At 42.6% G+C, this 14931-nt stretch overlaps 1 non-coding gene across 1 annotated transcript; it reads left to right on the top strand.

Moving 5' to 3' along the window:
• Positions 1-13290: 13290 nt before the first annotated feature.
• Positions 13291-13362, top strand: trnaq-cug (transfer RNA glutamine (anticodon CUG)). Its single transcript has one exon. It is a non-coding gene; the product is annotated as a tRNA-Gln (tRNA).
• The last annotated feature ends 1569 nt before the right edge of the window (positions 13363-14931 follow it).

Here is a 14931-nt window from a genome sequence, read left to right as displayed (position 1 = left end):
ACTTAAACAAAAGTTGTGGCCCCACACCTTAATACACTCTATAAAGCAGCAACTTAAATGATTACAGACTGACATGTACCGCAGCAGGCCTGATGCGGTGCTTGTGTTCGTGGACGCCCAAAACTTAATGGCCGCTTCACTCTGTGAGCAAAATAAAACAAGCACCTGAGGTGTTCCAGTCCCGTCCTCCAACAGTCACAGGAGCAGGCTCAGCATCAGCATCTCACCACAGACTCCGTCTACTGTCTCTATCCTCTCTTCTTGCCGGAAGAAACTCCCAAGTCCTAGTGGCTCCAACCTCCGTCCGTGTCTCTTCTCTGTCCTCAGGTGGAAAACAGCAGATGAGCTCCTCAAACAGTCGACTGAGTGAGTCCAACTAGAGCTAGAAAAAGTCCCTTCACTTGTCATCAACTGACTTGAATCTATTCTTCCAGGTGGCTAACAGCTAGCTTTAGCATTAGCACCAAACATGAACCGTCTGAACTTCGTGCTGAAAGTCTTCCCGCCTCTCAGTATGCTGCTAGACTTCTTCTCACAGATTGTCCTGTCAACAACCTTAAGACACAAGTTACACACCGTTTTGTGCACTGCTAACTTAGAAATGAAGACAGAAAATCTCTGTTACACATGTTTCTCCGACACACCTCTCCTAGTCTGTGTCACACTGTGCTCACGGTCCTGTCACTTGTTATTAACCCCATCTATGCTGGTGGGACATCTTTCAGCAACATTCTTTAACATAACACAACAAACATGTAACACTTTTTTACCCCTTTAAATCACATTTTAAATGCTTACACACTTAAACTTGAACTGAAATGATCAACACTCATTAAAACATGTGGGGATTTTAAACTGGGTTACAAACAAAACAAATGTAGGAATGAAACCTTCTAGATGTAGGCTTCACTCAAGAGATTAAATGATGATGGATTGTGCAAGTACATCTATAACATTAAACTGCAGCTCATTAAACAAGACGAAAATATGAATTGACACACTATGAACACAAAGTTAACTAGAAAGCATTTCCTGCAGAAAATGTGAGTTTGGTTGCTGCAGCTGAAGCATTGCTCTGAATGATGTGAAGGATTGCTCTGAATTGCTGGAGAATCTGCAGTCTGAATTTAAGTTGCTGAAACACTTTGAATAGATGAAGCTGTTTTATTGTGAAAAGTAGAAAACCTTTGAACATTAGGAAGTTATGAAACAGAAACTGCTGAAGATGAACAATATGAAGTCACTGACCTTAAAGAATAGCCTGGAAATACACCATAAAGCAGTGGTCCCCAACCACCGGGCCGGGGACCGGTACCGGTCCGTGGGTCATTTGGTACCGGGCCGCACAGAAAGACTGAGCAAAACATATATTATTCATTATCTGAGTCTGACAGCTGTTTCATTTATAAATCGATCAGATTCATCCGCCTGTGCCTTTAAGCACCTGCCCAGACGCTTGTCTCGGTCACGGGATACGGCCCCAAAATTAAGCCCACAAGCAAAAATGAATAAAAAACAAACGTCTTTGGAGAGCTTCTTCGGAAAGGGGAAAAGGCCTAACGAGGAGACAGAAGAAGAGGAGCCTACCCCTTCAAAGAAAAAGAAACCCGCATTTAAAAGACTATATCAGGAGTCCTATTTAAAATACGGATTTATTGCAACAGGTGATTCTCACACACCAAGTCCGCTCTGAGTGATATGTGGCGACAGACTCGCAAATGAGGCAACGAAGCCTTCAAAACTGCGAGACCGAGCACCCTGCATTAAAAGACAAGCCATGGAAGAAAACATGAACAAGAACGACTGAAGCAATTAATGACGGCCAAAACAAAATTACGGAGTGGACTGGACATAAGAAACACACTTCGGGTGTCATGTCTCCCATTATCCCCAGATGGGACCGCCTCATTGCTGAGAAAGCTCAAAGGCTCCCACTAATTAAGCATAAGAGTAAGTTGTCTCTTTATGCACTTTTTTTTCTGTGCCGGTCCGTGAAAGTATTGTTTTACATGATACCGGTCCGTGGTGCAAAAAAGGTTGGGGACCGCTGCCATAAAGGTCTGAGGCTGGAATCATATCTAAAGCTAATAAGGACAGGCTGTATGGTTTTAATGTGGAAAAGTATCAGAGTTACCTCCCCCAGAACATTTTGGATGAAGTAGACGCCATTTCCTGCATTCTGGTGGATTTCAACAGCTATTATACTGACAGAAGTAAAGGGTTAACTCAACAACTATTACTGAGAGATTCAATAACTCCTTATTTATTTTAAGCCATGATGACAAATATAAAACCAACTGAAAATGAAACAGTTCTGTCAGCCTCATGGTGGCACTACACTAACAGGTTATTAGAACAAAATGTTTACATCTGTTACTGTCTACCTCTGTGCCACCATGACTTTAACCACAAAAACCACATTTCTGTTTCACTGTATTCCCAATGAGGCCATCAGCTGCACTGTCAGGTTTTAGAGACTTCACAGAACAGATCAGATTAAACAGATTAGAAACAGATTACCCAAAGCCTCCAAAAAAAGCTAACAGGTAACTTAGTTCACATGAATCTGTGCTGATGTGTCTGCTTGTGTTGATCAGCACACAATCAGTTCACATGAAGTGACTGAAACACAAAGGGAGGATCAATATAGAAGGAAACCCGCTCCCTGTCTCTCACTCCTGGCCTGCCCTATATGCCATAACGTCTGCTGCACGGTGTGCTTGCAGCTGAATCTCAGACCTCACCTGGCAACAATACATTTTTTTCTGATTGGCTGATTCCTGTTCTCTGCCATAGAAATGACAGATGATTAATAATAAAAAATGTACAAACATAATTCACAAATTATAACCACTGACATTACTAAGCTTAGACAATAGTGTCCTTTCATGTTGTAGAATTGTTTTTGCATTGCACTGCTCTACTTGTTACAATTATTCAGTATGTTAAATGTACACATTTCATTTCTTTCAGGCTGAGCAGCTGTAACCTCTCAGAGAGAAGCTGTGAAGCTCTGTCCTCAGTCCTCAGCTCCCAGTCCTCTAGTCTGAGAGAGCTGGACCTGGATAATAACGACCTGCAGGATTCAGGGGTGAAGCAGCTGTCTCACGGATTAGGGGGTCCAGACTGCAGACTGGAGACTCTCAGGTCAGGATCCAGCTTTTTGATCATCAGTTAAATTCTGCTTCATGTTCATGTTGAAGATCTGTTGGATTTTTCTTCTTTCTTCTTGAGTTCATGACATGTTTTGTACCTCCAGTCTGTCAGGTTGTCTGATCACACAGGAGGGCTGTGCTTCTCTGGCCTCGGCTCTGACCTCCAACCCCTCCTATCTGAGAGAGCTGGACCTGAGCTACAATCATCCAGGAGACTCAGGAGTGGAGCTGCTGTCTGCTTTACTCAACAGTCCAGATTGTAGTCTGAAGACTCTCAGGTACACAGAGACCACAGAGCATGAGTCCTCCTCAGTCTGTCAGTTTAGCTCATATATCCACAGCTGTTGATGGATGGACTGAAACTGCAGAGAAGAAATAATCACTGATCCCTGATGTTCATCTTCCTCCATCATTAAGTGTCCATCATGTTAACTTCACTTTTCTTTATACACGTTCTTCATGTCAAAATACAAACAGACTGATTTTCAGTCACACTTAGTGCAGATCAAATACAAAATGATGCCCTACTTATTAATGTCCTCAGCTGTAAGAAGCACTGAATTATTTCCACAAACAAATGTTCCTGAAACAATCCATATGTGAAGCTTCAGAGGAGACAACAACACAATGGTAGAAGGAGGAGTTCCTTCAGTCAGAGACAGAGAGCAGGGAGACACTACAATATTATCACTGTAAAAACTACACACAGACATGAGTGAATGTATTTATTTGAAGTGTGTCAGAAACTCTTCCATCCATGACACATGTGAACCAGGCTTGTGTTTGCATATAGAGTGAAAGGAACAAACAGTCAGAGACAGTGTGGCTTGTTTGCTGCTTTGGATAAATGCACAATGCTGAGATCAAACCTACACTGTTGCTGCATGAAGAGGATTTTACAGTAAAGCACTGACAGAGAGCAATATTTCACAGAATGGAGGACATGAATAAACACAGAGCAGATCAGGAGAGACTCTTCTGGAGTCGACACAGATGAGTTTCAGTCTGTTTGTGTGTCTCTGACAAACTGAGGAACTCTGCTTCATGTTGATCAGCAGTTTGGACTCATGTTGGTTAGAAAATCATTCTGACTGTGTTTCTTCCTGCAGGGTGGAGCATGGTGGAGAGCAGTGGTTAAAACCTGGGCCGAGGAAGTGTAAGTTTGACTCAGTCTTTCCTCATGTTATTGTGCATGAGTCAGTGTTCTATCAGTCCATCAGAGCTGTTGTAGCGCAGCCTCGGCGGTTGGATTTCTTTGGTGTTTACTGGAGTTTATTACTCCCCAGCAGGAGTTTTAGGTTCCAGCTTTGTCATTGGTTTTCCTTTTTTCTCCGCCATGTTTCCCTGCACCGCTTCTTCACTTTTTTCCCAATCTGCTACAAACGCCCTGATTTTCAGCACAATGCAGCATTTCCATTCAACCAATCACGGGGCAGCTTTCCAACTGTCATGGCGGAGGGTTTATATGAAAACTAGAAGTTTCATATAAACCCTTTTTGGAAAGAAAACACTTTTTTCTGGATTTATAGCGTTTTGGAAGCAATCTCTTCATTTGTTAGGCGGGACAGCCGAAACCAGTTAAACAAGCTTTTACTGACAGCTCTGAACAGACCACATTAACTTATCATTCAGTTTAGTGCAGCCGCCACAACTTCCATTTCACAAACCATTGTTTAATCTTCAGTTATTATATTTCCTTTTATTTTGCTTTGTGCTTTGGTTTCATTCTGTAACACTGGACTTATTTTTATGAAGGTTTGAACTCTGACAGTGTTTGAACAGGAGAGAAAGGAGTATAAAGTGTGTAGTGAGGGCTTCACAGCCTTAAAGCATCTAGAATAACTGTAAAAAATAAAGCCCATCACTTCACGGATTTCACCTTTTGCGGGTTATTTTTGGAACGTAACCCCGCGATTAACGAGGCACCTCTGATGAGAAGGAAGAGACTGGGCTCTCAGCTGCAGTAAAGGGGGCAGGTCTGGCTCCAACACAGGTTTCAATGTGCAAGATGTCTTGCCCTCACATTCTTCTTCCATTTCCACTTGTCCTGAAACTTCGGCCTTCGCTGTCAACCTTCCTTTTCTTACTCACACTTGCCATTTTAGAAATGGGCAATAAAAAAACACAGATCACTGGCAAACAGGGTGGTGAGAGTTTGACCATGTTTGCTGCCATCTTGTGGTGAAATGTTAAATATATATAAATAATAATCATTTTTAAACGTGTGATTTCATCCTGTGGACAACAGTACTGGTGGCATATTATGACATTATTGATTTTATGACAGAGGCTTCGGCCCAGTGAACATATGAACTGGACTTTTGGTCTGTTCTACAGGAAAAACCCTCAATGATAATGCACCAACAATCCCAACCAAAGAAAGGAACATAAGGACAGAAGAACCAAACAGGAAAGAAAATAGAAATAACTATTGTATATATAACCTAGAAAATTTCACAAGAAATTTTGAGTGGGCCAATGCGCGCTCACCCACACTCTGCTGCCGGTCCGCCCCATTATATACCACCAAACCTCATTCCTGATCACCGGCAGATGTGAAAGATGCCACTGATGACATTTCATGCTTTTACAGTGTTTCTGGTTTTATATAAGGTTTAATAGGCCCCAAGCTTCTCCATTCATTCTGAATGGAGGAATCCTAAAGATGTGGATGTGACTTTGGCTGCTATTTTATGAAGTTTGGTAAAAGACATGAACATGAGGACTCAGTATGATAAAGTCCAACTCCTTATGAGCAGTTTGCAGTTGAAATGAATGTTCTGTGTAGAGGCATGCCAGACTGATGGGCTTCCAAAGTTAGCTGGGTTTTGTCAGGGATCTCACCAGTTTCCCATGATTTCCTATGAGGGGGGTTAGGTCAGCTTAAGTGGCTTGCCTGTCAAAACAAAAAGTGGCACAGACATGGGGACTCAATATGTCAGAGGTCTAATGTTTATCTACATTTTACATTTTGAATGAAGGTTCTGTGTGAAAGCATGCCCAAACGCCATGCCTTCAAAGTTTGACAGTGATTTGATGCCTGTGGGGAGGGTCGATCGCAGTTTTTCTGGATTTTTTCAAACACCGTTTATCCGATCGCTACCAAACCTCAGAGGGTCGTAGTCCTGACCGAGCCGGTCGATTTGATGTATAATTTGTAGGGGTGGCTAGCGCTAGTTAGCTGTGAAATGAATTAGAGGCTTTTATTTTGAAAATCTGTGTGTGTGTGTGTGTGTGTGTGTGTGTGTGTGTGTGTGTGTGTGTGTGTGTGTGTGTGTGTGTGTGTGTGTGTGTGTGTGTGTGTGTGTGTGTGTGTGTGTGTGTGTGTGTGTGTGTGTGTGTAGTTGTGTATGTTCCTGTATGGAGCTTTTGGATGATGCTCTTTATCCAATGATACAGCTGATGCTGTTGTTACGGTTACCATGGAAACGGCTCCCTCAGTTTTCGGCTTCCTGGTTTTGTGACTTTTGCCTTTTTCTCTCTCTCTCCCCATTCACCGTCTATGTCGTTCGCCCACTGGTTTTTTTGCGATTTACGTGAAAACCGTACGTCGGAACAGAAAGAAAAGTCATAGCACAGGTGTCCCGGTACAGCCGGACGTCCTGTAAAAGTTTCAGGTCGCTCACATTAAAGCTGTGGGACTAGTTCTGCTGAAAATGTGTCCAGAAGAAGGAGAATAATACAGAAGCGGAATAAGTATTTACAATAGTAACAGTGGAACAATATCAGGATAGATCAGGAGGTCTGAGTCTGGTCTTTCAGTCCAGATCCTCCTCCAGACTCTGATGAAGGAGCTTTTGGATGATGCTCTTTATCCAATGATACAGTTGATGCTGCTGTTCTTCTCATGTTCTAAATGTGTCGTCTGTCTTTACTCACATTGCTGCAAATATCCAGTTTGTGTTTGAACACAAAGCTGATAGTTGTGTGTTTGTTCATTCAAACATTAGTGACAAAAAGTCTGATGATAAACTTTGTATGAATGAACAACACATCAGTCAGTAAAGACAGAATGAAGCCATCAGATGTGTCAGATGATAAACTGCAGCTGTGTCTTTTTCTCTCCATCAGATTTCTGTCAACTTGAAGTCGACACAAACTCAGTGAACACAGAGCTCAAACTGTCTGACAACAACAGGAAGGTGACATATGTGTGGGAGGAGCAGCCATATCCTGATCATCCAGACAGATTTGACGGGTGGCCTCAGCTGCTGTGTAGAAATGTTCTGACTGGTCGCTGTTACTGGGAGGTCGAGTGGAGAGGAAGGGTTAATATATCAGTGAGTTACAGAAGAATCAGAAGGAAAGGACACAGTGCTGACTGCTGGTTTGGAGAAAACAATCAGTCCTGGAGTCTGCTCTGCTCTGATCATGGTTACTCTGTCCGTCACAATAACAGAGGAACATCCATCTCCTCCTCCTCTGTCTCTGACAGAGCAGCAGTGTATGTGGACTGTCCTGCTGGCACTCTGTCCTTCTACAGAGTCTCCTCTGACACACTGATCCACCTCCACACCTTCAGCACCACATTCACTCAGCCTCTACATGCTGGGTTCAGGTTGGGTTCTGGTTCCTCAGTGAGTCTGTGCTGTGTGTAGAAGCAGAGTGTGTGGAAGTGACAGCAGCTTCAACTTTGTGCTTTAAATGTTGATGATGTTTCACTTTCATTTGAATCACTGACTGTGATTTCAGGTCAGAACATGTTTTTGTCTTAGAAGCAGTGAAATGAAGAATGTGAAGCTGAATTTATGATCATGAACTTTGACATGTCCTCACAAATGAAACCCTTACATTAAGAAATGCATGATTCCATGTTGTTATGGCTCTGATATTAAAATGTAGTATTATAATAGGAGTTAATGGACCTAAGTGGAAAACACCATTTAAAACTGCTGCAATACAAACACTAATAACTCCAACTCAATATTTTGGATAAACTTTGACATGACAGATATAAAATAATGCCTGAGCCTCCAACTTGTAAAATGACTTGTCTGTCCGTTCTTTCTCTGCTCTCTCTCTCTCTCCCTCTCCCTCTCTCCTGTCTCTCTCTCCCTCCCTCTCTCTCTCTCCCTCTCCCTCTCTCTCTCCCTCTCCCTCCCTCTCTCTCTCTCCCTCCCTCTCTCTCTCTCCCTCTCCCTCTCTCTCTCCTGTCTCTCCCTCCCTCTCTCTCTCTCCCTCCCCCCCTCTCTCCTCTGTCTCTCCCTCCCTCTCTCTCTCTCTCTCCCTCTCTCTCTCTCTCCTCTCCCTCCCCTCTCCCTCCCTCTCTCTCTCCTGTCTCTCCCTCCCCCCCCTCTCTCTCTCTCTCTCTCTCCCTCTCCCTCTCTCCCCCCCTCCCTCCCTCCCTCTTGCTCTCTCCTCTCTCTCTCTCTCCCTCCCTCTCTCTCTCTCTCTCTCTCTCTCTATATATATATATATATATATGTGTGCACTCGCGCTGGCTCCCTCTGGTGGACCATTTGTATATTACTACAGGTTTCATAGTTTTTTTTATGTTATTTATTTTATATGTTTTTTTTTCATACTTCTTGATACCACTTAGTATTTCGTGAGAATTACTTACTCTGATTACTCTTATTACTTACTCTATATTGGCCACTATTTACTTTGACAGCAAGGGAGAATATTTTTTCCAACTGACTAATAATTCAAAAGTAACATTTTCACAAAAATATTCTAGAAAGATAAATCACCTTTGAAATCAATCAAAAGATGATGTGGAAAAATTCTATATTTCTGCTGTAGACTGAACACAAGTTGAGTACCTTAGTCCTGACAAGTCTTTCCCAGTGTCCCTGCTGCTGTTTGACTAGTTTGAGAACGGGTTGGTTGGACTTCATTTCCCAGCAGCACTGTTCAGCAACAATATTCTGGTAAAGCTCCAGGTCGGCTCTGTACTGACGACCATTCACTCTGCCACTGCAGAACAAAAAGAGGGCATCAACACACTCCAAGTTTCCTCCATACCAGGTCACTTGTTTGCAATTCTGAAGCATTTAAGGCAATTTACGATTTCAATTTGCAAAAACACAAAAGGGAACATTAATATTCTACATTGTTTCATGATCATCTCTCAAACTCTATAATCTCCCCCTATATCCCTCCTCATTCTTTGTCAGGGTGAACCAATAAACCACTATAATTCCTTGGAAGCTTCCCACAGGTGAGCAACCACAAGGAATCATGTATACTGACAGTCAAGAAATGCACCAACAACCAAGTTACATATTTGCTGCTGATAGAAGGTCTTAGGAATCAGATGGGCAAGCTTTATTCTACTGTTATGTAATGTATACAATGAAAATCTGGCACAAATGAGGGCGGGTATATTGAGTCTGTGCAAACAAAGTTTGTTCCCTGACATGAATGAATGTAACTGCAGCAGAGTAAAGATATCTTTGCTAAATTAGTATAATGTTAGGCCAATCAAATTTCATGATAATGTAATCACAAATTAAATGTCGATTTCCTTTAAATCCAATTATGAGACAGCTGTATTATTCAGAAACAACAGAATACAGAACAATCACAGTAGCACTAAAGGAAAGTGACTGAATGAGATGCCCTTTACATTAAACTGTAACCCGGAACTGTGTGACACCGTTTGTTTGTCTAATTTACAGACTGGCATGCCGAACATGTACCCACTACCACCAGTGTAAAATGCTCTGGACAGAAAGTTCCACTGAATGTTGGATGTGATGAAAGTGAGTGAGCAAACACTGGTGGTCTGGTCCTGACAGACCTGTAGATGACTCTGTCAGAGAAGAAATCACAGCGCTGACTTTCTGGGTTCACCAACATCACTCTTGCAACTGCACAGTTGACCGTCTGATACCAACGTACATGGGGGTGGTAACTGAAATCCAACAACAAAACACTTAGAACAATGTAACTGTATTATTAAGACCACATATTGTACGACGTCTCGTGCCTTTTTGTTGAGTCGTCTCTTCTGTTAGAGCTGATGACCTGCTGTCTGTAGCTTCCATCTGCCCCTTCAGGTACACCTGTACACATGATTTATGGAGTGTCTCAGCTCATTCATAGTAGCCTATATAAAACATCTTTCTGTGTGCTAGTTTACACCATCTCTTGCCTCTTAGTGTCAATCTGCGATGTTTAGTAAACTGTGGATCTGTATAGAAGTTACAAAAATGCTTTTGCCATTTCCAGAAGGGTTTAACCCTCTGGGCATCCTAGGGCCCAAACGTGTACATTTTGCTTTTTTTTGTATTTTGGTTCTCAATATCTCTGTCAGTTTAAAGGCTAAATGTACAAAACTTGGCCAGGGATATTTTTTTATGATTATTTACAAAAATCAATTGTCCCCATTTTCGCAAGTTGTACAAAATGGGAGATAAAAACTTTTGTTACGTTCAGCACCCTTAGGTACACGTTTGGCCAATTGACTCCCATTATATCAGCAAATCTTTGATATACTCTAATCCTGACATATTATTATGTTTTCCCAACATATCCCTTATAGTTTTGAACGTTTTCCTTTAAAAAACAAAAACAAAACACATTTTAGGTGTTATGACACACAATGGGGGGGGGGGGGGGGGGGGGGGGGGGCACAGCTCCCTCACAGTTTTATGGCTTTGGTGTGTTCAGCTTGATATAAAAGAGACAATAGAGAATCATATTGTGCATGTGAGTGTGTGTGTGAGTGTGTGTGTTAAATCAAAGTCTAAAACAATCAAGTTTGTTGATAAACAAGTGGTGTTAGTGTTGCTGAGAATATATTGTGTGTGTGTGTGCGTGCACGTAAATTCAAATGATGAAAAGATAGATCATACAGAGGGTCCGTTCTCCTATTGGATGTGTGCACCATGTTTATGTAGGTGCATTTTTGAAGTCTAGAAGAACATGGTACAGTTTTATCTGGCCAGTCATGCCACCACGCGCAACCATGAAGAGGAGATTACATTTTGGAGAGGCACTTGCTGCCATTTTGAGGTCCCCCAAGGCCACTGATGAAAACACATCATCCTCTGACAGCCAGGAAGTATCCGCATAGGAATTTTCCATTGTCCAGAGGAGGACCTTGGCAGCACCACTGGGGAGGAAGAGGGAGAAGAAGAGCAAGAGGAGGAAGAGGAAGAGGAAGAAGAACAAGCAGAGGAAATGGATGACAGCAACTGGAGATTTCACTGGAGTTCCAAAAATGGTAAAGTGACAAGGGTGTAGATTTGCGTTTGACATTGGTGGGGGCCTAAGATTCCAATGAAATTTAACCCCTCCTGCACCCAATGAGAATCTGTTATTGTTCAGGAGGTGATCAAATTATTGGTGGGGACATGCCCCCTCCGTCCATGCTACTACACCCTTGCAAAGTGATGCTCCCACTAATGAACAAAGGTGTCTATTTGTCACATTTTGCTCTGAGATCAGGATGATCAGCAGCCTCTAGTGAGCAGCCTCAAATGAGGATCCCGTCAGCTCTCCCTCCTCCAGCGGCTCCCTGCTTCTAGCGGAGGCAAACCCTCGTCAGTGTGCACTATCAAGCAGCCGCCAGAGAAGTGCGTATTGGGATCCGGCTCGAAGGACCAATTTATGTTAGGAATAAAACAGATAGGAAATATCAGCTGTTCATCACTCAAGTGCTTTTATTCCTGCAGGAAGGAGCAGTCACACACACAGACAGCAGCCTCTGTAGGAGTGCTCAAGGTCTTTTCAGAGCAGCTCCCTTCTTATACCCTCTGTTATCTGACAGACACGACTTCTCAGAATACACACATCTTAGAATAGGCACAAGCACAATCATAAAACAGGATCACAGGACTATGATAGTAATGATTAATCACCATACACTATAATTAATTAATAGTAAAAAGCAAATTAAGGTAGAATTCTTCCAACAAGCACCTTTAACTTTTTGTTTTCCTGAGGACATGCATTCCAGTGTGGAGCTACTGTGCCAAATGTGGGGCCCATGTCTGCAAAATGCATCATGATGCACCACCGTGCTGCCGCAGAGGACTGCAAGAGGACAGCAAGAAGGTTCCTGGTTCCATTCTGACTGGGGTGGCGATTTTGTGTGGAATTTGCATGTTCTCCCTGTGCCTGCGTGGGTTCTCTCCGGGTACTCAGGCTTCCTCCACATTCTAAAGACAAGTTAGGTTAATTGGTCACTCTAAACTGCCTGTAGGTGTGAGTGTGAGTGTGAATGGTTGTTTGTCTGTGTTGCCCTGCGATGGACTGGTGACCTGTGCAGGGTGTACCCCGCCTCTCACCCGAAGTTAGCTGGGATAGGCTCCAGAACACCCCCCCCCACCATCACCCCCGGGTTAGAGGTTTAAACATGTAGCAACATTATCAGCATGAACATGTTAAGCTAGTAAGCTAACAACAAGCAGGAGGAGCAAACCACGTCTTACCTCATAAGCTGATGAAGGAGGGTCTGACCGTCGTTCGCGCCACGCGGTTTTTATATCAGGTCCAAGGGTCCAATCAGATGTCCCCTTCAGTGACCATGCACCTGGCTGTCATAGGACGGACTGTCTGTCAGTCAGTCAAATGTCGGCCATGTTGGTCAGTTTGTAACTGGTATCTTTATTGGTTAAGAAAAGGCCGGTCATTAGTCAAAATAATAAGTGTACTCAGTAACAAATTGTGATGTTAAAAATAGCGAAGTACATTATTTTGTTACATTTGTACTTAAGTACAAGTAAAAGTACTGGCTTAAAAATAAAGTACAAGTACCCAGAAAAACTACTTAATTACAGTAACTTGAGTATTTGTAATACTGTTACTGCCACCCTTGGATATATGCAGTGCTTCCCCTGGATATGTGCAGTCCACCCCTGGACACATGCAGTCCACCCCTGGACACATGCAGTCCACCCCTGGATATATGCAGTCCAGTGCAGTGAGGCATGCTCTGATCTGTACAATGGAGAAACCAAACAACTACTCCAAACACTGGCCTTCAATGTTTGTCAAAGTTTGTCTTCAAACAAGATGCTTATGTTTAAGGCAAAAGCTGTGACCTTGTTCAACATCCTGACACAGGATCATCACTTGATAGTGTCATAAACATTCCAATTTAAGACTAGTGGTTAAGGCCATAAAAACTCAGTGGACAAGACATGTCTCTGGTTCTCTTCCAGGCAGGTTTACACATAGTGGAGGTTCCATGGTGTAATGGTTAGCACTCTGGACTCTGACTCCAGCGATCTGAGTTCAAATCTCAGTGGAACCTTTTGTTTGGACAGTAATCCTGGTGTCCTATCTACACAGATCAGTCTATGGAGAAGTCCACAGTCTGTGCATTGGTCCAGCTGTAGTCATTAATTACTGAAATAAATCAACCTTTTGATGATATTCTACTTTCAAGTGTTTATTTCTTTTAGTTTTGATGGTTATAACTGACAACCAATGAAAACCCACATTCAGTAGGTCAGGAAATGAGAATATGTGAAAAGGTTCAATATTGAAGACACCTGGATCCACTCTAACCAGATAATGAACTCAAAACACCTGCAAAGGCCTTTAAATGGTCTCAGTCTAGTTCTGTAGGCTGCACAACCACAGGAAGACTGCTGACTTGACAGTTGCCCAAAGGACGACCATTGACACCTTGCACAAGGAGGGCAAGACACAAAGAGGCTGGCTGTTCACAGAGCTCTGTCCAAGCACATTAACAGAGAGGGAAGGGGAGTACAAGCAAGAGGGAGTACAAAGTGTTCTGCCCAAACAGGGACTTGAACCCTGGACCCTCAGATTAAAAGTCTGATGCTTCCAATACTTCACTAGTACACGTCATGTAGTGCAGTGAGTCCTGATTGACTTGCAATTGACCCTTTATACAAGGGGGATTAGCTCAAATGGTAGAGCGCTCGCTGCGCAAAAGAAGGGGTCCGATTTTCTCGCTGTCGCACGCAAGGGAAAAAGTTGAGAAAAATGTGGAGCCCCGCTGTGCGCGGACAAACGTCTCGTGTAGCGTTATTGAGGCAATATTCCTGTTCATTATAAAGGAGTTTAAGTGAAATATGAAACAAATCATCTGCTATGGGCTGGACTCGAACCCGTAGTCTGTGCCGTCAGCTGTGCGACAATGTATAGAGTTGTTGGAGTGTTTAAATCCCACAACGTGCGTAAAATAATTAATGATTGATTTAGCTTAGTTTAGATATGTTTAAATATATTACAATATCAACAGATGTTTTTTAGTTTATATGCCCCGTCCAATGACTTGTGATGTTTACCTGTTTATGGTTTAATAATATGAACAATGAGCAGTCAACGTGTTTTTGTGTGGGAGCTTCTTTGATGAAGATCAGAGTGAATCTTAAATGTTTATATGATTTATCAGAACAAATATAAAACAAATACAAGTGAATACACACACACACACACACTGCATACAGGACTATAAAATACTATTCAGCCCATTCACCCATGTGAAAATATATACAACATATACAGGTCAAATATTAGGTCAAATATTACACAATGTACAATTATACAATAACATTCAACAGCACTGCATAAAGACAGACAGGCTTGTTGATTTAAACATAAGAAAATTGCTTATATACAATATATACAGGCCAAACATACAGTGTTTACTGTGGATGTTTTTGCTGGCGCAGCCACTCATCCAGAGACATTCCACTGGATGAACGCGAGCAAAATGTGGCATTACCATATCTACTGTGGCCAAACTCTGCTGTTTTAGGATGCCCACATTTGCTGCATGTGTTGAAGGTAACCCTTCTCACATACTTCCTTTTTTGGACTCCACTCTCCTCCAGAGCCCGCCGCCGCC

The sequence above is a fragment of the Parambassis ranga genome, unplaced genomic scaffold (assembly GCF_900634625.1).
Source record: "Parambassis ranga unplaced genomic scaffold, fParRan2.1 scaffold_21_arrow_ctg1, whole genome shotgun sequence".
NCBI lineage: Eukaryota > Metazoa > Chordata > Actinopteri > Ambassidae > Parambassis > Parambassis ranga.
The sequence above is the reverse complement of the archived record's forward strand: the minus strand, read 5'-3'. Positions and strand labels throughout refer to the sequence as shown.